Source organism: Dioscorea cayenensis, chromosome 10 (assembly GCF_009730915.1).
Source record: "Dioscorea cayenensis subsp. rotundata cultivar TDr96_F1 chromosome 10, TDr96_F1_v2_PseudoChromosome.rev07_lg8_w22 25.fasta, whole genome shotgun sequence".
In the NCBI taxonomy this organism is placed as follows: domain Eukaryota; kingdom Viridiplantae; phylum Streptophyta; class Magnoliopsida; order Dioscoreales; family Dioscoreaceae; genus Dioscorea; species Dioscorea cayenensis.
Window position 1 is genome coordinate 11,243,050 of NC_052480.1, and position 20,443 is coordinate 11,263,492.

Sequence of the window (20,443 nt, forward strand, 5' to 3'; positions counted from 1 at the left end):
AGTCCCTTAAATGTTAAACTTGAGTTTCCACAAGGTTTAATGAGTGAGTAGTACAACAAGTGTCAATTAGGCAAAAATTCCTAAAAATTCAAGTAAAACTAGAGCATGAGAACATTCAATGTTGTTAAAAATTCTCCTAAACTTAAGAATACAACCATTGCAACTAAGGTGAATCGCCATTGGCTAAGTGAGCATGAACAATGAAAGCATAAGTATAGAATATGTGTAATGTGAACTCCCCCGTACACTTAAGATGTATATTGTCCTCAACGTACATATGCAAGCACAATAAAAAATATAGCAATCAAAAGCATGTCTGAAGATGGGCAATTAAAACAATACTCCCCTGAACTTCTAATAGTGTGTTTGATGGAGCTATATTCATTGAGAGTTGAGTTCCAATGGGTTGTGGAGCACACATGGCCATGTGAATATCACATTGATCATATCCATGACTATTCCTCAAATTCCAGACTCACAAGACCATCTGCACATATACACAAGAGGGGTCAGTGAAACTCAACAAAAACAAAATAAAATCGAGTCTATAAAGATATAGCAATGAAATACAACTCGAAACAACTAAAAATAAAAGATAAACTCAGAAGGAAGATCCTTTCTAAGTATTACAAGTCCAAATAGATGCAAAAATGAAATACGAAAATATAAAGACAAGTAAAGACAAATAAAGACGCCTCAAGCGTCGGTGTCCTGCTGTGCTACATCTGCTACTGCTTGTAATGAAGATGGTGCTACTAGTGGATCAACTGATGCTGGTGGTGATGCTGGGGGTGTTGGAGGAGTCCGAAGTCTCATCACAAAGGAGGAAGTCAGGTCTTGCTCGAGTATCTACTGTAAGATGTCGAGACACGCCATCATCTCTGTGTGGTTCACGGCCTGTGTCATGCCAACCTCAGCCAAATCATTCTGTAACACCCCCCACAACACTCTTGATCCTCTCAAATCGATCATGAGCTCGAGTCAGAGAGAAAATATGAACTGGTGGTGGCTCCTGTGCTGTAGGGGTTGCCTCTGTCTGCACCTGCTCCTGCTGTGGCTCAAAGCAGGTTGGGACCCTCTACCGCGTCACCCTCCCACTCGGCTGTCTCTGGTGGGGGCATGATCATAAGGTAAACTCCATCTCTGTACCTCCTAATCATTCCCATCAGTCTCATAGTCTCCAAGCCAAGGAGAGATGGCACTATGATCTTCTCAGCCCCTCGAATGGCGTCCAGAAGACCCGTTCCAGTGATAAGTCTGATGATGTATGGGCCTAAGAAGATCACCACCACTCTCACATACTGCCTCTGATGTCTCAGATACTCTGCCAAAATATGTCCCAAGTGGATCGGCTCACTCTGCACCATAGAATATAGATACAATAACTCCTGTCTGCTCAGAACTCCGGTACTGTCACTACAGCCGTTCACTGACCTGCTGAGAATAGCGTGAATGTATCTATAGCTCGGTTGGGAGAGGCACGTATCCTTGGACACTCCTGGCTCATACTGTCCCTGTCCGTATAATGCTCTGTATGCTGAACTGTGGCGTCAAGTTTACCAGGGTAATCTGTAGGCAACTGCTCATACTCCTCCGTCTTAGTAAATGCCTCATTGTATAAGCCCTAGCCGAACTAAAAATTGAGTCACACTCATACTGTGGTAGTGACCAAATGCACAGAACAGAATAACATTTATACTGTCAAAACTACTGTACTATCGGTCAAACTCAAATGACGCCAAAACCTCAAGCGTTAACATGCGAATGGAGGCTCACTGGATAAACAACAAACGACGTCAATTGCCTACTGTGAGCAACTCCTCCACCTCGTCGGCCATCTCATCACCTAGCTGGATCTCTCTCAATGCGCTTATGTCGGGGAAACGTGACTTCTCGAACTTAAGTCACGATAAATGCTCAAACCGAGCCTGATGCTCGGGGACTTGCAAACTCCATGTGCTTGGGAGATGGCTCATGGGGATGCTTGCCGGCTTGCTTCTTTGATTTGGGGCCATATCTGGAAGAACTGAACAAGAATCAATCAAATTAACTTGAAAACCTAATTCTACAAAAATCCACATGTCCTTGTGGAAATTCCACACGCCCGTGTGGATATACGGGGCGTGAAAACTGCACCGCCACTATGCCAAAATCCAAAAAATACATCAAAAGTTCACTAAAATTTCTTTCTAAAAGCTCGCATCAACCATTTAAACATGAAATTGAAGCAACAAGCACAATTTTAAACAAAATAAATCAAGATTGACGAAGAAAAATAGAAAGAGGGCTTACCAATGAAATGGAACTAGAAAAACTTGCAAAAGGCCAGAAAATTCAAATACAATCAATCTAAATCAACGGTGAGAGGTCGGGAACATGAATAGATACGTTCTCTGAGTGTTTGGGAGTGAAAACATGAAGAGGCGTGAGTAGGTTTTTAAAGAAAAGATGTGCCTCTTGGCATTTTGTGCATCCACACGGGTGTGTGGAAAATCCACACGGCCTCGTGACTCCACAAGAGAGCATCACAGGGGCAGACACATGTCCCCTATGTGCTCTCGGGATAGCTCAAGTTGCCTCTGAATGCATCCACACGGGTGTGTGGAAATTCCCCATGCCCGTGTGCCCGACACATAGGGGTCACCCACACGCCCCTGTGGCTTCTCTGTCCTCCCAAAGAATTTGGCTAAATGTTCCATACTCCCCTGTGGAAATTCGACACAGGCATCTGGATGCTCACAGGGTCACTTACATGCCCCTGTGTGCTCTCGAGATGGAGGAGAACTCTCTTCAAAGTTTCACACGGGCGTGTGGAAATTACCCACGCTTGTGCGTAGTTCACAGGGTCATCCACAAGGGCATCCACACGTCCCTGTGTCTTCTCGGGATAGAGTCTGAGAACTTTGTAGAGAAACACTTACCCACAAGCGTGTGATCATTACAAGGCCATTTACAGGGGTATTCACATGCCCTTGTGTCCTCTCGGGATGAGCTCTAAATGGAAACACACGCCCGTGTGGAAATTTCACACGGCCGCGTATCTTCTCTGGATGACTTAGAAAAAATGACAGACTCTGCAAAAAATTTTGCACACTTATACACACACAGAGCCTACCTATACTATGAAAAATTGACCAGAGAATCATGGAAAACATGCTCAAATGACCAAGAAACTTTGCCAATCACAATTAGGCACATGAAAACACCAATGATCCATGAGAAAACATAGCAATAGCATGTAAGAATCAAGACACCAACACTCCAGCTCTTATTCATGCAAGTACTAAACTAAAACCTAGAAAAATAGTAAAGACTTGTGTTGCCTCCTAAGAAGTGCTTGTTTAACATCACTAAGCTTGACGTACCTGACCTTACCTCACTGGGGCTCATGGATGAAAGTTTCCCTCTTACCTACAACTTGAAAGCACGATGCATACAATTGTTTCTAGGTAGAAGGAGAGTTGTCGAGCTTGTTACCACATAAGGGTCCATTATCCTTACTCCGTGCATGCATATCCACACTAATATTGGGGTGTTTCTTGTGATTTCTCCTTGCTCTTTTTCATCTTTTGGACCATCCTCTTCATGATCCTCAGGGTAGGTTACACCTTGACCTCTAGACCAAGTGATAAGACTTCTACGTTCTCCACTTTTTGATCTAGCAAGCCCTTAAATGGGTCCGGACACATCATTTCCTGCACGTATTCATTAATTAACTCATTAGTAATGTCAAGGAAATGCAGAGTATCATCAAAGTCAAGAGAATGTCTCATGGCTTTGGCAAGGCGATATGTCAACTTGTCATCACCAACTCGTAAGGTCAACTCTCCACCGTCCATGTCAATGAGAGCCTTGGAGTGCACAAGAACGGCCTCCCAAGTATCAATGGTACCTCGACATCCAACACCACAAAGTCCATAGAAAATATGTACTAGTCAACTTTCACAAGTATGACTTTAATGATTCCCCTCAGATGTCTAACTGTTCGGTCGGCCAATTAAAGTGTCATTCAAGTGGGCCTAGGCTTTCCCAAGCATAGCTTCTGGAAGAATGTGTAAGGCATGATGTTGATGCTACCTCCTGAATCCCCCAATGCTTTTTCTTCACCCAAATTACTAATGTTTCATGGAATGATAAAACTTCCGGGGTCTTTCTGCTTGTTCGGCATATTCTTTTGCAACACTGCCAAACATGAATCATCTATAATCATAGATGCACTCTCCTCCAACCTCCTCTTGTTAGTTAAGAGGTCCTTGAGAAACTTTACAAAACGAGGCATTTGAGACAACGCCTCCACAAATGGGATGTTGATGTGCAACTTCTTGAAAAAAACCGAAGAACTTTTGTATTGCTCATCATTTTGGTCATTTTTCAATCTTGAGGGATAAGGAATTCTTGGATTGTAGAGTACCACCCCTTCTCTTCTGCTATTTCCTCAACCTCCACAACCTCGGGTGACTCAACATTGGTCTTCTCACTAGGGAGCCTACTCTCAACTTCACGATTACTTCTTAAAATGATCACCTTCACATGTTCTCTTGGATTGGTTTCTATGTTACTAGGCAAGCTCCCTTGACGTATCTCTAATAACGAATCTGCAATTTGCCCAACTTATTTCTCTAAGTTGTGCAATGATGTAGTGTGGTTGCGAAGTGTAGCTTCGACTAACTGAAACCTTGTATCTAAAGATTGGATGAATTTGGTTAAATCTTTCTCTAAATCGGTCATCCAAGTCTCCAAACTTGAAACTTGATTCTCCAGGTTCGGGGCTTGTTATTTTTATTGGAAACCCCATAGTGCCATGACCTTTTGTTGCCCTTGGGTACTCCAAGAAAGGTTCAGGTGGCTCCTTCACCCTGAATTGTAGGTGTTGCTATATGGATTCCCTTGACCTCTCATTGCATTACCTACAAAATCCACCTGTTCTACTGAAGATGTACCACCAATAGCAATCCGGCAATCAAATGGGGCATGTCCTCCTCCACATCCAGTGCAACTCATCATGGCCACCACTCTAGGAGAAGTTAGAGTGTCCAACTTCTTGCTCAATGACTCAACTTATGGCGCCAACAATGTAACTGCATCAATCTCATGGAGGCCAGCCACTTTCTTCTTTTCTCTTGCATTCCATTGGTAGATATTCAAACCTATCTCTTCAATCAATTGTCGGGCTTCTTTCGGGGGTCTTGTTTCCCATTATTCCTCCCGTGGAGGCATTAAGAAGTTGTTTGGTGCTTGAGTTCAACCCGTTATAAAATGTGTGAATGACTATCTATTCGGGGAACCCATGTTGTGGACACTTCCACAAGAGGTCCTTGAATCATTTCTAAGTCTCAAATAAAGATTCAAGCTCCATCTGAACAAATGAAGATATCCCATTACGAAGCTTTGCTGATTTTCCCGGAGAGAAGTACCTTGCAAGGAAAGCTTCGACCATGTCGTTCCATGTTGTGATAGAAGCTCTTGGCAATGAATGGAGCCATTCTTTAGCTATTCCTTTCAATGAGAATAGGAAAGCTCTCAAGTGAATTGCATCATCAGAAACCCCATTTATCTTCAACATGTCGCATACTTCAATGAAAGTCTCAATATGATTGTTTGGGACTTCATCGGCTAACCCATTAAATTGTGCAGACTGTTGAACTATTTGAATGAAAGCTGGCTTCAACTCAAAATTCTGGGCTGCTAATACTGGCCTAACAATGCTCGATTGTGTCCCACAAATTGTAGGTCTACTAAAATCTGAAGTGATCTTTGTTGCCCCTCTTGTTCGGCCATATTTCCAAATTCTTCAACCACTATTTCAGCTGGATAATTCTGTTCTTGCTCAAGTTCTTTACCCCTTCTGTGAAGTGTTCGTTCAAGTTCAGGATCATCTTCAACCAATGTGGAAGGATTTCCTCAGGTCATAACATGGAGCTGCAACCAAAGAAAGGAAAACAAATTAGAACGATGGAAGAATAAGAAAGTGTAAAATAGAACAAATGATGAATATCTAAAATAGCAAAGTGCAAAATGTTTTCAAAACACCTATTCCCCGGCAATGGTGCCAAAAACATGACACACCCCTTGCGTGTGTGTACCGTAAGTGCACGAGTTGATAAAGTAATAACGTACCCTGCTGAGTGGGTAGTCATATCCACAGGGAATAGTGGTTAAAAACACAAGAATTGTTATTTAACTATGGTGAAGATGAATCAAGAGTAGTGTGAACAATATCAATGCAAATAGAAATAAAGAAAATATGAAAGAGACACAAGAGAATAATAGGAGGGGCAATCAATAGAAGATAGGGCACCCAGACATTGTTAATCCTAGGACTATTGTTTCAAGTGCAAAACTAATCATTATGTCTCCTAACTGATGCTTAATGACTCGTAGAAATCCCAAAAACAAACAGTCCTAAACCTAAGGTTAAACCATGACTAACCCATATACAATGCTCTGGCGGAAAAGAATACTCTTGACGCCTCATACTGTGCAAAGTTGCTTAAAGCTTAAAGGACTCCAAGTGATAAACCCTATTCCCTAATATAGATCTAACCTTTTGGTCCAGCCGAAAGACCTCTATTAACAACTAAGCCCCAGCACTGAGGATTACTTCAATGCTTCACTCTGTTGCTTGAGCAACTAAGCCCCAATGGAGTTCGTCTCTTAGCACTTCACTCTATTATGACCGCGAAAAACTCTTCGAACGTGGAGATAGGATAAATCACACAGGAAAGGAAAGGGGACTCCGCTATCTCTCGACTCACTCTCTCGACCCTCTCCAATCTAGCTTTGTCTAATCCTAATGAAGTGTCACTCATTCACAAGGATTACAAATATAGATTCTCAACCCTAGTGTGAATCTAAGGGCAAATCAATTCAACAATCATTCAAGATTGGAACTCAATTAAAACATCAATTAAAGAAGCATAATAAAAGATCAATGAAACAAAATCATCCTGGGGTTTATAAGTCCTAGTACCCATTAGGGGTTTGGCTCTCTATGGAGCAATATACAATCAATAATAAAATCGAATGTAAAAGCATGCAATCCATAAGTAAAACCCCCTCGTAGTTTGTATCAATAGTCTTGTGGAGTTGCCTCGTCTTCTCTAAGGGTTCCTTCCTCAAGCCTAGGGCACACCTCGCCGAATCGATATCGACGAAAGCTCCCCCAATAACTATCTTCCAAAGGAACGTGGTGTCCAAGACCATAGAACCACTCCGAAAACCCAGCCAAAGCCTCTCCAAACCCTAGCCATGAGCGCCTCCAAAGATGGGGAAAAGATGAGAAAATGATCCTTCAAAACGTCTGAAATTGCGGCTTTTATAGGGGCTAGAATCGGGTATCCACAAGGCCGTGTGGAATTTTCACACGCCCATGTGAATTTCCAGAAGTCGATTTCCTGCGAGCTGTGAACAGTAATTGCTATAGTAATTTTGCTATAGCAAACTGCTACAGTACTCCGACAAAATACTCCCAAATCCACATTTTTCATCGAGGCCACATGAATGGGCACATATCCATGTGGTAGATCGCATTGTGTCTTTAATAACATCACATTAATGAAGATCTTGCTAGTATTGCACAAGTTGGAACACATGAGTGTGACTGCCTTTGTGCCCCTCCAAATTATGTATTCGCTTGAGCACTGATAAGTGTCTAAATGTATGTATTTTAGTATATGTATTTGATGCCTCTAGCATGTATTTTTTATAAGAATTGATGCCTCACAGAAGAGCCATGGAGGACACGAAAGATATGATTTGGGCGAAAAAGAGAAGAAAACCAGGTCGCAGTATTGCAGAGTATTTACTGTAGCATATTACTATAACTAAACACTGTAGCAACCACTGTAGTATCAGGATGATTTTTGAGTCAGGAATTGAACCATGGCATACGACCTCAATGCTGTCTTGGATTGACCCTGGGATAGTTACTGTAGCCAAAGTAGAAAAGAACTTGTTTGAAGGCATACTGGGTCAATGAGGAGCTCATTGACCCTGTATGGATACTGTTATGCGAACTAGAATGGATTTTTGCCTACCCCAAACGGCCTCAATATCCCCCTCATTGAGGCAGTATGGACCACCTCATTGAGGTAGTATGAACCCGGTATAAAGGCAATTTGGGTGGTTTTGAGTCTCATTTGAAGGGCTTACGGGCTGATTTGGTGGGAGTATACTTGAGGGGGGGGGTATAAAAGAGGATTTAATAGGCTTTTTGAAGGACTTTTGGTAGCCAACATTGAGGGAAGAAGAGGAGAAATGAAGACATCATCTTGGTAGAGCTTGGCCTGAGGCTTGGAGGTGATCAAGAGCTTGGATTTCAAGGGGAGAGTTTCATCATCAAAGGAGAAGGAGCATTCAGCATTCTTTGGGATGGAGGAAGCATCATTTGGGTGGCATTGTTCTTCTTCATTATCATTCGGACTAGGGAAGTGCCATTTATGCATTTGTTTCTTGTTTTCTTGAGTTTGTGATACTTGTTTGTATGATGGCACACTAGACCCCCAGGGCCACTGGATGTAGGTGAACCTTGGGGTGTTCATCATGTATTGTGGATGCTATACTTTTATTTGGAATGCAATGGTGTGATTTATAGTTTGGCTCATTGTTCTTCATGTCTAAAACTATAAAATGAAGAGATCCTACGTTCTTTATTGAGCTGTACCTATAGATGTGACCTATTCGCATGTACTAGATCATTAATGAGCTAGAAGGGGTATTCTTTGACTAATATGCTGAGAAATTCGGTGTCAGTAGCCCCTCCGAATCTTAAGGATAGACTTAGGGTAAGTGTGTCCTTATTGCGGGATCTCCCTACACTTAATGCAATAGTAGGAATATGACTAGGGAGAGATCCTTGTCATCACTTGTATGGGATTAGGGTTTAACCACCAAGAAATTGAGGTTGAACTAATGTTGAGGTCTGTCGGTCTAAATCACCCTTGCTATTTTATTCTTATGCATCCATATATCATGATGACCCCTCATGGGGATCCACATCCCTAGGCCTACTTATATCATTTTTACTCTTGTGATCTCCTTACTTGCCTTGGAATTGTTATACTTGTGATTTATTTACATTCTTGGATATATTAGAGTAGTATACCATGTTTAAGTTGTAAGGTTGGAAAGTAAATGATGGAGGAGTAATAGGAGCTCCTTAGCCCCGTGGAATACGATCCTTGGGCTTTTCCACAAGGTATTACTTGGCGACCCCATACACTTGCGGGCACACAACCAAGCACAATGGAGGTTGGCACACACTCACATGTCTTTGAGCACAACTTGTGTCTTCACGTTTGTTCACTCTTCATCAACAAATGCATCCACGATCTACTTTTGGTTTCTTTCTTCCATAATTGTCTCCACAACTCTTCATGGACAAAAGAACACATACACATACATTAGTGATAAAAGCTGAGGAAAAGTAATGCTCAGTGTAAGAAATGAATACTTCATATTACTAATACATAAGCACTTATCAGTATGTATTTGTATGAGTGTTATGATCCATACCTACACTATGTAGGTAGGAGTATTCGTGTTGATATTTTGTTAAAACAACGTTTGGGGTTGGGGCTCCCTTACAATGACAGGGTTGTGAGAGTTAGCTGAGTAGAGTAAAAGAAGCAAGGAAAGAGGTTAGGGATGTAGAGGATGGACAAGAAAAATAACAAGAATACAAAGCTATTTATCAAAAGTCTAATACTTTTCATTCCTTTCATTTATAGCCCTAAATGTATACAAAGCCTCTCCTTTAATAGATGGAGGGATTACCCGCTAGATGTGATAAGACATCTTACTATGTCATCCAACCCAGATTAGGTTTTGATGTATTCAATGATAATCCTAATAAAGGGTTTACAAGGATTCCATACTAAACCTAATATCCCTACCTACTAGAGTAGGTATGGATCAAAAGACTCATACAAATATATACACTCATACACTCACAAATTCATACACACTCATACATACACTATCACCCACACACAAAAACCCTTACCGATACACAAAAGAGGCCAAGTAATAGCCAAGATGGCTAAGCTTCCATCAGATTGAAAATGTTGTACTCAATCAGAGAGTCATAGTTAGGATCGAGCATTAAGTCAACACTTGGAATGCTAGCAACATCGCGATCTCCAAAAGAGTAATCTCTGGCCCATGAGTTGATCTTCTTCGTGTGGAGAGTAGTAGATGGCATGGTTATATGTAAATTGGGGAAATGTGAGTAAAGGGGAAAGGAAGGTCTAGATGAGTGTTGACCTCATGATAGTTGTCTCTAGTATGAGCTAGTAATTTTAGTGAAAATGAGCATGCTTCCAGTCAGTGGCAATCATATGTACTCACCATAAATAGATTTGCTATTGTATTTCACTAAGAGTGATAAGTGTCTAAATGTAGATGTTTTCATGTATATATCGTATTCACTTTGCATGTATTTTGTGAGGTTTGATGCCCGTTTTGCGCTTAATCATCTACTATTTGCTTTGTAGGGCATAAGGAAGCCATGGAGGACAAGAAGATATCATTTGGGCGAAAAGAGAAGAAAACAGAAACTTCATACCACCCCCCATACTACCTAGTATGGGGGCCGTATGCACTGTAGCAGCGGAATGATTTGGAGTGTCTGCCCAGATTTCCATACTACCCAGTATACGGGCTCATATGGAGGCCGTATGTACCCTGTATAAAATGCGAATCTAGTGCTTTTGAGTGCTATACGACCCCCATACGACCCCCATATGACCCGTATGACTCAGGAGGGGAGGGGGGGGTATATATACTGACTTTTAGGGCAGAAAAGAGAACTTTTGCTGGGCATATTTTGAGAGACCACTTGAGAGGCTTGGGGCGACCTTGGTAAGGAGAAGAAGGGCAAGGGAGCTAGAAGATCATTCAAGGCCAAGACCCAAGACTCTCAAGGCAAGAAGACAACATCATTCAAGGGGAGATCTACCACGATTTGAATGAAGGAGACCCGCGGCTAGAGGAAGCGTCATTTGGCACATTCTTTACATCCTCCTCCACCATTTCATCTAGGGAGTGTCATTTATGCTTTTGTTTCATGTTTTGCTTGTTTGTATTGCTTGTTGTGGGATGATGACACACTAGACCCCCAAGGCCACCGGGTGTTGGTGAACCTTGGGGGGGTTTATCATGTATTTTGGATGATTACTTGTTAATTCCATGCTTGGGTAATTTTGAGATTTAATCCATTGTTTTCATACTAAGTGCTACACTAAGGAGAAATCCGTAGCTCTTTTATGAGTGATGCATTTAGATGTGACTTGCTCGCATGTATTAGATCATAAATGGATTAGAAGGGAATACTTGTATCATCATGAATGCAAGGGTAGGTTTACTCCTAAGTGAGATTTCCTCATTCTTAATGCAATCGTAGGAATGTGGATTTGGAAGAAATTCCTATCTATGTTCGTATGGGATTAGTGTTCAATCGCCGAGAAATTGGGGTTGTTCTAATCTTGGAATCTCATGGTCCATTTTACCCTTGCATCTTTTAATCATCATCCATGTCTCATGATAACCCCTCAAGGGGATCCACATCCATAGGCCTTTGCATTACATTGATTTTTTTGCTTGCTTATTGCTTGTTCTCTCTAATTTGTTCATAATCTTGTTTTAGGTTTAATTATATCTAGTAGAGTAAATTCCATCACTTGAGATCTTAGGCTAGATAATAGCTCGAGAAGGAGTAATAGGAGCTCCTTAGCCCCGTGGAATACGATCCTCGTGTTCTCATACGAGGTATTACTTGGCGATCGTGTACACTTGCGGAGAAGCAATCAATGAGTCAATACAGTTTCAACATCATAGAACCTTATACATAGTTGATAAGGCTCACGGTGATGAAATAAAGTGATCTTAATGTGGTGACATGCATTATCAAGATAAGAGCCAAAAGCTAGTGGTATAGTGTAGAATTTCAAGTTGAGGAAGCCTCCTTGTAAATTACCAATTTTGAAGATTTTGCGAAGAATATGAAAAAGTTGGCAGCATCGGTTGAGAAGTTTAATCTGGGAGTCGGTGATGATGACCATTTTCAATTAAGTCAATTAAATTGAATTGAACTCCTTCAAGAGACTGGTTTCTTCGTAAGGCAAGATTGAATGATCTTTGCAAGATTATGAAACCTTGTTCACAGAGACATTCGGCATCTTTATGTCTGGAGTTTCAAGATAGGATCTAAGGGAAAGTTTTTCTTTTCCATCTGCAAAAACAAAAAGGAAAATAATAATCTCATAAGAGATTGTTATATGCTTCTGGTAATTGGGATCAACTTAGCTCATCCTATGCTTAGAAATAGGAATGATCATGCTGCTTTTGCAGTTATTGTTCTAAACATTCAAAGATACAAGCCAAGGGTTTGGGAAAAAGGGTTCTTGATTCCCACAGTAACAAAAAACTCAGAAGAACTTACTAGTTTTGTAATACTATTTTATCATCGCCTATGGAAAAATCAAGTGGTTTCTTTGATTATTCTTGAGAGCTTATCTATTAAAAAATTATTATTTCCTTTTATGTGTTCTATTGTTACTTGGAATCCATTACCTATTATGAAATCCATTACTTTTAGCAATCATTTTTCTGATAATTTCCTTTCTGATTTTTTATTATAGAATGCTACCATTGGTTAAAAATATGTTCATAGTGTAAAACGTTTTCTTAAGATTATCAATAATTTAAACTTTTCCATTGCTTTTATTGTTGCTATAATTTCAGCATTTGTTGGAGTTACTATTTTTTTTTTTGTAAGTACCACTATCACATCTATTTATTTTTTCTTCTTTTATACTAGAAAATATAGTAGGTCTATATTTTAATACAGCTCTCCATCCTCCTAATCTTCAGTCAGATACTATGATTAACTAACTACTTAGCAGAGACAATTCTAATGGTTTTAAATTCCTTATTTTGTCCGTAGTTTGTTGAATTAATTGTATGTCTTCGTTATTAAAATTTTTGTCTCCTGTTTGCTTAGTTTTATTATATATCGGTCTTGCTAGTTGGCTTAAATTTTGGCATTCTTTAAAGAATATAATTAAAGGGTACACATGTCTCTTTACAAACTTGATAAAGACTATGATATCATCTATATAAGTTATAATAAAATTTGCATATTTCTTAAACATATGATCCATTTTTCTTTGGTTACTTGTGGATTATTTTTGAAACCAAAAGGCATAACAGTCCATTCATAATGTCCATTATGAGTAATAAAGGCAATCAAAGGTCTACTTCCTTTTGCTAATAGGACTTGCCAAATCTTATATTTGAGAACAAACTTTCTATATATATAAATGTTTTTAATTTTATTAATCAAAGCATCTTTATTAGGAATTGGATATTCATCGTCTTCAGTATTATAATTTAATCTCTTATAATTAAAAACCATTCTGCTTTTTAATAAATGCTCTAGTTCTATATGGACTTTGAGTTTTAATAATTAATTTTAACTCTTCTAGTTCTTTTATATATTTTTGAAATTCTTCTTGTTCATGTGGGGTTGCTTTTATTACCGGGCATGCTAATCTTAAATCAGGATTTATGATTTCTAATTTTAACGCTGTTAATATTTTTGATAGTATTTTCTCCTAAAGGTCCGTCTTTTTTCAAATGTTCAATTAAGGGTTCTAATTTTTATTTTATCAAATCATGTTCTATTTATAAATTAATTTCTTCATAGATTTTTACTTCCTTAGGAATTATTTCTTCAATAAGATATTAGGCATGATTAATTCTAGGTGATGTCAAAATACTATCCATATGTTTATATATAGCAATTTTTTCCCCTTAGTCTATGAGTCCACTATTTCTAAGTTTTTTAAATTTCATTCATATTAAAAGTCTAGCTACATTTTTATTTATTGCTAGTTTTACCCAAACAAATGGCAAAGGGTATTTAATGTTATTAAATATTACTGTACAATCTACTAATTTCTTTTCTAACATAGTTATTTTCTGCCAAAAGCATCTTTAACTTATGGTGTGTATAACGCTTTCTATATATTTTGAGGGAATTATATATTGGGAAGTATAACATTTATTTGCCCCTATATATATAATGCCTTTTACATTAAGTTTATAACTATCTTTATATTTTGATACGTTCTAAGTTAAAGAGATTGTTATTACTATAAGTATTCTAGTATAATACTATTTCTTCATGACTTTCTATTATTTCCTCATAATTTTATATTTTTTTTTCTTTAGTTACTTTTGTAATTACAATTCCTTTTTCTTTAGTTTCATAGAAAGCTAATTTTTCTTTTAACTCGAGTGTTTTCTTTTTCTAATAGTTCTATTCTTTTATTCTCTCTTTCTAATTGTTCAATTCTTTTTAATAATTAATCTATTATCCTTTTATCATTTGATTGTACTTGAGTTACTACTAGTTCAATAGTTATTTGTCTAGTTATATTATTATAGAAATCGTTTGCACATAGCTTACATAGGGATAAATCACATTTGTCACATGTCATTTTATATTCAGTAATATGATACTTATAACATACATCACATTTTTGCTTGAAATTTATTTTATGATCTATCAATTCATGTATACAAGTGCTATCTATTTTTTGCTTATATGTTTCTAAAAGAAATTTAGAATTTTTATCTAAACTGTAAATCTCCGTTGTCTAAAGGTTCTATATCACCAAAGACCTGATTAAATTCTAAAAGATTACTTTCTTTAGTAAAATTCGTTTCTTCTCCTCCAAATATACTACATATCTCATTGTCTTTTGAATTGTCATTGCTTACTACACTTACTATATCTACTTCTTTTGGTAATTTTAATTGTTGATACATATTTAACTTTTACTTTTTAACTTTGTTCTTAGTGCAATGCATTGCATAGTGTCATATTTCTCCACAAATAAAACATTTACATTTTACAAGTGGTTTGTAAACTTTAAACTTTTTTTATACATGTTTTTTCCTAGGTCTTTCTTTCTTATAATATGTCTAATTACCTGACATGTTACCATGATAATTTTTTTGTGGCTTGATTTTCATTACTTCTTAAGGATATGGTCTTCCTTTTCTATTAAAGTTCTGTAAGATTGTTTTGGATAATTTAAAAACTCATAACTACTTTGTTGTCTAAGGGGTTGTGTTGTTATTGAGCCACTATCAATAGTTGTTAATCTTGCTGGACTAGATGAGCTTGCACTTACCTGATTATTACTAAAACTTACTTGATTATTACTACTCCCTACACTTGGAGTGGTTTGCACATTCATGTATATCTCATCATAATTATCTACTATCCCTAAATTTTTTTATTAATTTATCTATATCTTTTAGTTGTTTAGCAATTTCTTCTTTTTCTATTAGAAGTTCTTGTTTAAAATATTCTTCTATACATAATCTTTTAGGATACTCATTATATTCATATCAAATTTCTCATAAAAAAAAGAAAATTTTAACAATCACAGTAGCAGTATTTCTTACTTAAAGTAGCAATAATTACTGTTAGTAGTATTTATTATTAGCAATATTATCAAAAGTAGCAATAATTCTTATCAATTGTAGTAGCAATAATTATTATCAGTTTTAGCAATAATTATCAACAAATATGTTTATCAATTTTATCAATAACTATCAGCATAATGTTTATCAATTGTAGGAATAATATTTGCAATAGTAGTAATAGTTATCATTAATTATAGCAATAATAAATTTCAATAAAATTATCTATCAAAATAAGCACAAAGTATTAATTATATTAAAGCTAGTAGATTTCATAGAAACAACTAATAATAAAATAGAACAATAATCTAAAATTTTAGAGGAAATTAGAGTACATTTATTAGAAAGAAATGCATTAGCAACTAATATATTGAAGAAAAATCATCAAGACATATTAGCAATACTAAATAAATTAGATTATATTAAAACTAAATTAGAAAATTATATTATAAGGCAAGTATCTCTTAAAACATTAGAAGTTATTAACAAAGAACTTAGTCAATTAAAAGTTATTGTAGTAGAAATTAATAAAATACAATTAGAATTAACAAAACATATAAAGAAAACAAAAGGAGAATAAATATGTCAGGATTAACCTGAGATAAATAAATAGATGTGATAAATACAAACATTAATAAGGTAGAAAATGAACATTTAATAAAAAAGATATATCCAAAATATGCCTATAAATTCAAAAGAATTAAAAAGGGTAAGAGGTCAATCTTACAAACTTAAAAATCAATTGAGAAAATTAGAAGAAATAAAAAGGAAAATTGAAGAAAAATATATAGAACTATATGAAATAATACCTAAAGGAGTTTCATGGGTAATACCTGGTGACTCTTCATCATCCTAATTGTTATACCCAGTGTTTACTGTAGATTACTATAGCCCATTTCTATAGATTTTCGACCCCAGTTCATTTGTAGCGACTGATCCCTGTAGCAAACCGGGTTACTGTAGCGACTTGTTCTGTAGAAGCCTCGGTTTGATAGAGGCACTGCATCGTAGCATCCCGTTCTTATAGCGACCGAAAAATTTTTCCCTTAAAAACATTTCTTCTTCTTCTTTTTCTTCTTCTCTTCTTCTTTCCTTGTCTTGGCCGAACCTTCCCATTTTCTTATTTTTTTTCCGGTGAAGTTTTCCGGCGAACCAAGCATCCTATCTCTTCCTCCTTCACCATTGAGCTTGGTAAGCATAGATTTATGGTTTTATACCGTATTTATTCTTGTATTTTTCCTTGTTTTAGTTTTTCAAAAACCTAGAATTTCTCCATGGATTTGCATGTTTATAGGTTTAAATTGAAGCCATTGAATTGTTGATCTTGTGTGAGAATGTTGTAGAAGAAAAATTTGTGATTTAGAGTTGTAAATTGGGAGAAAACCATAGTATAGGGCTCGGTTTTACTGTAGCAAGGTCGAATTTACTGTAGCACCGGCAATCTTTAGTTGTTTCTTTGATTTCTTTAGATTAGATTGAAGCTAAAACCCCTAGGAATTCATTGGTAACCTTTAAACCTAGTTTTGAGCTAATCTTAGGATCGAATTAGGGTGGTTTGTTAGAAAACTTAGGGTTTTTCTTGTTTGTTTGTTTTTGCTAAATTTTGTTGTATTTTGTTATGCTTTGGCAAGGAGAAGAAGTCTTGGCTCGAGGCAAAGGCTTAGCCGAGGAGTAGCTTGCGAGGAAGATAAATTGCCGATCCTGTGAGTGGAATTATTTAGCATAGCTTTATTAGAAGAATGCCAATAGCTATATATATATATATATATATGCATTTCATGTTTTAAGTAAGTTTTATTGATTTATACTTGTTTGGTAATTTGGTGAATGATAATTATTGTTGAGGCAAATCTTGGATGTCTCTTTTGGCTTTTGTTTTGTTATCGTGGAAATTGTGATTGATATATGTATCCATGAGTTTGTGAAATCTTTATTTTGTTTGAAACTTGAGTTTTGTTATGGAAATCTTTTGATTTGGTGAAATCCTAGGCTTGAAGCAAATTTTTGGATTGTTGAAAGGAAAAAGGATTTCCATGTTGTTGCTTGTGTTGGGACTTGCAAATTATTTTGTGTTAAAAGTTTGGGCTTTGCTTATGTGTTTATCTTGTCCTCGTGCAAATGGCCGAGGTATTCTTGATTTATGATCATGGATGGATATTGTACTCAGTGGAGTTGTATTTTATTGTGGTGATTGTTTTGGTGATATCCCTCTGCGGTAGGGCGGTCTTCACGGCCCGACCTTTTTGAGGGTGGCGTGTCGGCCGGCTGATTACTCGAGGGCCGATTCGGGGTGGGAGTGTAGAGCCACGGCTGGATATTCATCGGGTAGCCGGAGTCACCAACCGGTGAGCTCGATGGGTCAACGTCAAGGGCATGAGTACCTTGGCGGCTCCGAACCTAGCCATGGCCACGGCGAAGGTTTAGAGAGTTTTTCTAGACCATATTATGTTGGGTGAGTGTTGGGTATTGTGTTTATTTATTTCAAACCCATGATATTTTTGTTGTTTTACTTGTATTTAAAACCATGCTTTATGATTTTTTTGTGTTGTAAACCCTAGTTGGGGGTAAAAAGAGTTTTCTTGGTATTATTATGTTTTTTTAATTCTCTTGAAGGCTTCTATTATATGTAATAATGTTTCTAAACTTGTATCACTTTGGTAAAAGCATTTATTTTTGATGATTCATTATTATTATTTTTCTTTGTTGGTGTATTTTTTTACGCTAAGGTTGTGCTAACCTCCCTCAGCGAGTAACTTGAGTTACTCATCCCTCTTTCTTCCTCCCGATGCTGCGGGTAGTAGGTGTGACCGTGTGGCGTCGTCTTGGGCATTTACTACTATTCTATCATCATTGTATTTCCTTCGGGTTCATGTATGTTGTTGTTGTCATGGAACATGTTATAAGACCTATGGATCCACTAGTGTGTAGAAAAACTTGTTGCATGGTTTAGTATTTAAATACTCTTAAACTTCGTGTATTACCATTTCCCTCATTGTTAGGGGTTGTTTCCTGTGTATTTTTGTGAACCTCTATATTTTACGTATCCTATTGTTGTTGTTGTTGTTGTTGTTGTTGTTGTTGTTGTTGTTTATTCTTTGATCGTTTGTGTAACATTGTTTTTCATTCTATATCTGCGATATGTATATTGTTGAATTCGGTGTGTTGATTAGCCTTGCGGCATCCTGAGGGTTGAGTGGCGGGGTATCCCTCCTCGGGATTGCTGCGGCGATTGTCGCGTCTCGTGGGCCCGCGGGTCGGGGCGTGACACTAATACCTTAGAAGTATAAATGAGTAAGCATAGCTATGAATGATCATTTTGAAAAAGTACATCTACAAAAAAAATAATGAGAAACGATTTAATTTTAAAAGAATTAAGAAATGAAATTAATGAGTTAAATTATAAATTAGCATATTTAAGAGCAATAAAAAGAATGAGAGATAATAATTAAAGTTCATATCAATTCATAGTAGTTAATTTTCATTAAAGGATGTTGTAAAATAATTTCTTCAAAAAATAGAAGGTTTTTTAGGAAAACTTATAGCAATATCAGAAAAAACAATTTATATAATAAACCACAAGTAATTGGTGAAAAAATAATTATTTAATAAAATAATATTATTATTAGATGAAACAATTAGATTATTATGAAAAGCATCCGAAAAAGTAGTTAAAAGTGATAATGATATAGAAGAAATTACTAAGAAGTTTTCAAATTTAAAGGTAACTATGAAATCTAGATCTCCTTTTGTAACATGGTCAAAAGAAGAATTAAAGACAAATCTTGGAATGAAGGTAGAATTTCTAGATATAACAAGATATAAAAATTCAAATAAAAAATTTAATTAAAAAAGTTATTTATTCCAACTCTTCTAAAGAAGTTTTGGTATTAATTTTAAATAATAAATTAATATGAATGGATTATAATGATGATTTAAGTATAAAACAACATATAAGGTATGATCATATTAACCTGTTAGGAAAAATAATAAATGCGTTTGGATTTGAAACTAGGGAAAAATATTTAGAAGAATTAGAACACTTAAGAAACTTTTTTTGAATAAAAAATGACTTTAAAACTTATTCGATCAATAAATAATATTAGAAGGTTTAATTAACACTTGGGTTGTTGCGAGAGTTCTACTTAGGAACCGTGAACATTGAGGGTCTCTTTAGCATTTCTAAGGTTGGTTATCATTATGTGTGTGGTGAATAGAAACCTTGGGGTAATCTAGGTTAATGAGAGTGAGGTAGGAAGTTTAAACACACTCACGGGAGTATCTTAGATGAAGCGGGATTATCTTTACCTGGTTACTTGCAATACAATTCAACTTCTTGATTTTATTTCACTTGTGCTTTTGGAATTCTTTACTTTTGAGGTCATACATTTAGCCCCTTATCATTTTTCCCCTATTCTTCATGTTTTGTTTGCTTGAGGACAAGCAAACGCTTAGGTGTGGGGATGTTTGATAAGTGTCTAAATGTATGTATTTATATACACAATCTTTGTCATTAACATGCATTTTTGGATGAATCGATCTTTGTTTAATTTGTGTTACAAGCCTTAGAGAAGCCAAGAGGAGCTTAAGAACTCAATTGGGGAGAAATCTCAAAAACAACATTTTAGGGTTCTGGTACTATAGCGGATACTGTAGCAGAGTGACTATTCAAAACCACAAGAGCTTCACTATAAGCCTCATAGGAGGAAATCGAAGGGAGAAGCATCATTAGGCAAGATCTTCACTGATCTCATCTTTGGAGATATTGAAGACGACGAGGGAAGCCACCCCCATTGCGGCATTTGTGGAAGCATTACACGCTATCCAACTCGCCATCTTACTTCTATTGTTTGATGGAGTTTTATTATGCATGTTTTTAGTTGTTGCCATGAACTTGTTCTTTGTATTTGCTTGTATGGATGGCTAGACCCTAAGGTCACCGGATGTCAGT

The 20,443-nt window shown here is 36.8% G+C and overlaps 1 non-coding gene across 1 annotated transcript; it reads left to right on the forward strand.

Moving 5' to 3' along the window:
* Nucleotides 1-5,282: 5,282 nt before the first annotated feature.
* Nucleotides 5,283-5,389, forward strand: LOC120271339. The gene has a single exon (XR_005539952.1). It is a non-coding gene; the product is annotated as a small nucleolar RNA R71 (small nucleolar RNA).
* The last annotated feature ends 15,054 nt before the right edge of the window (nucleotides 5,390-20,443 follow it).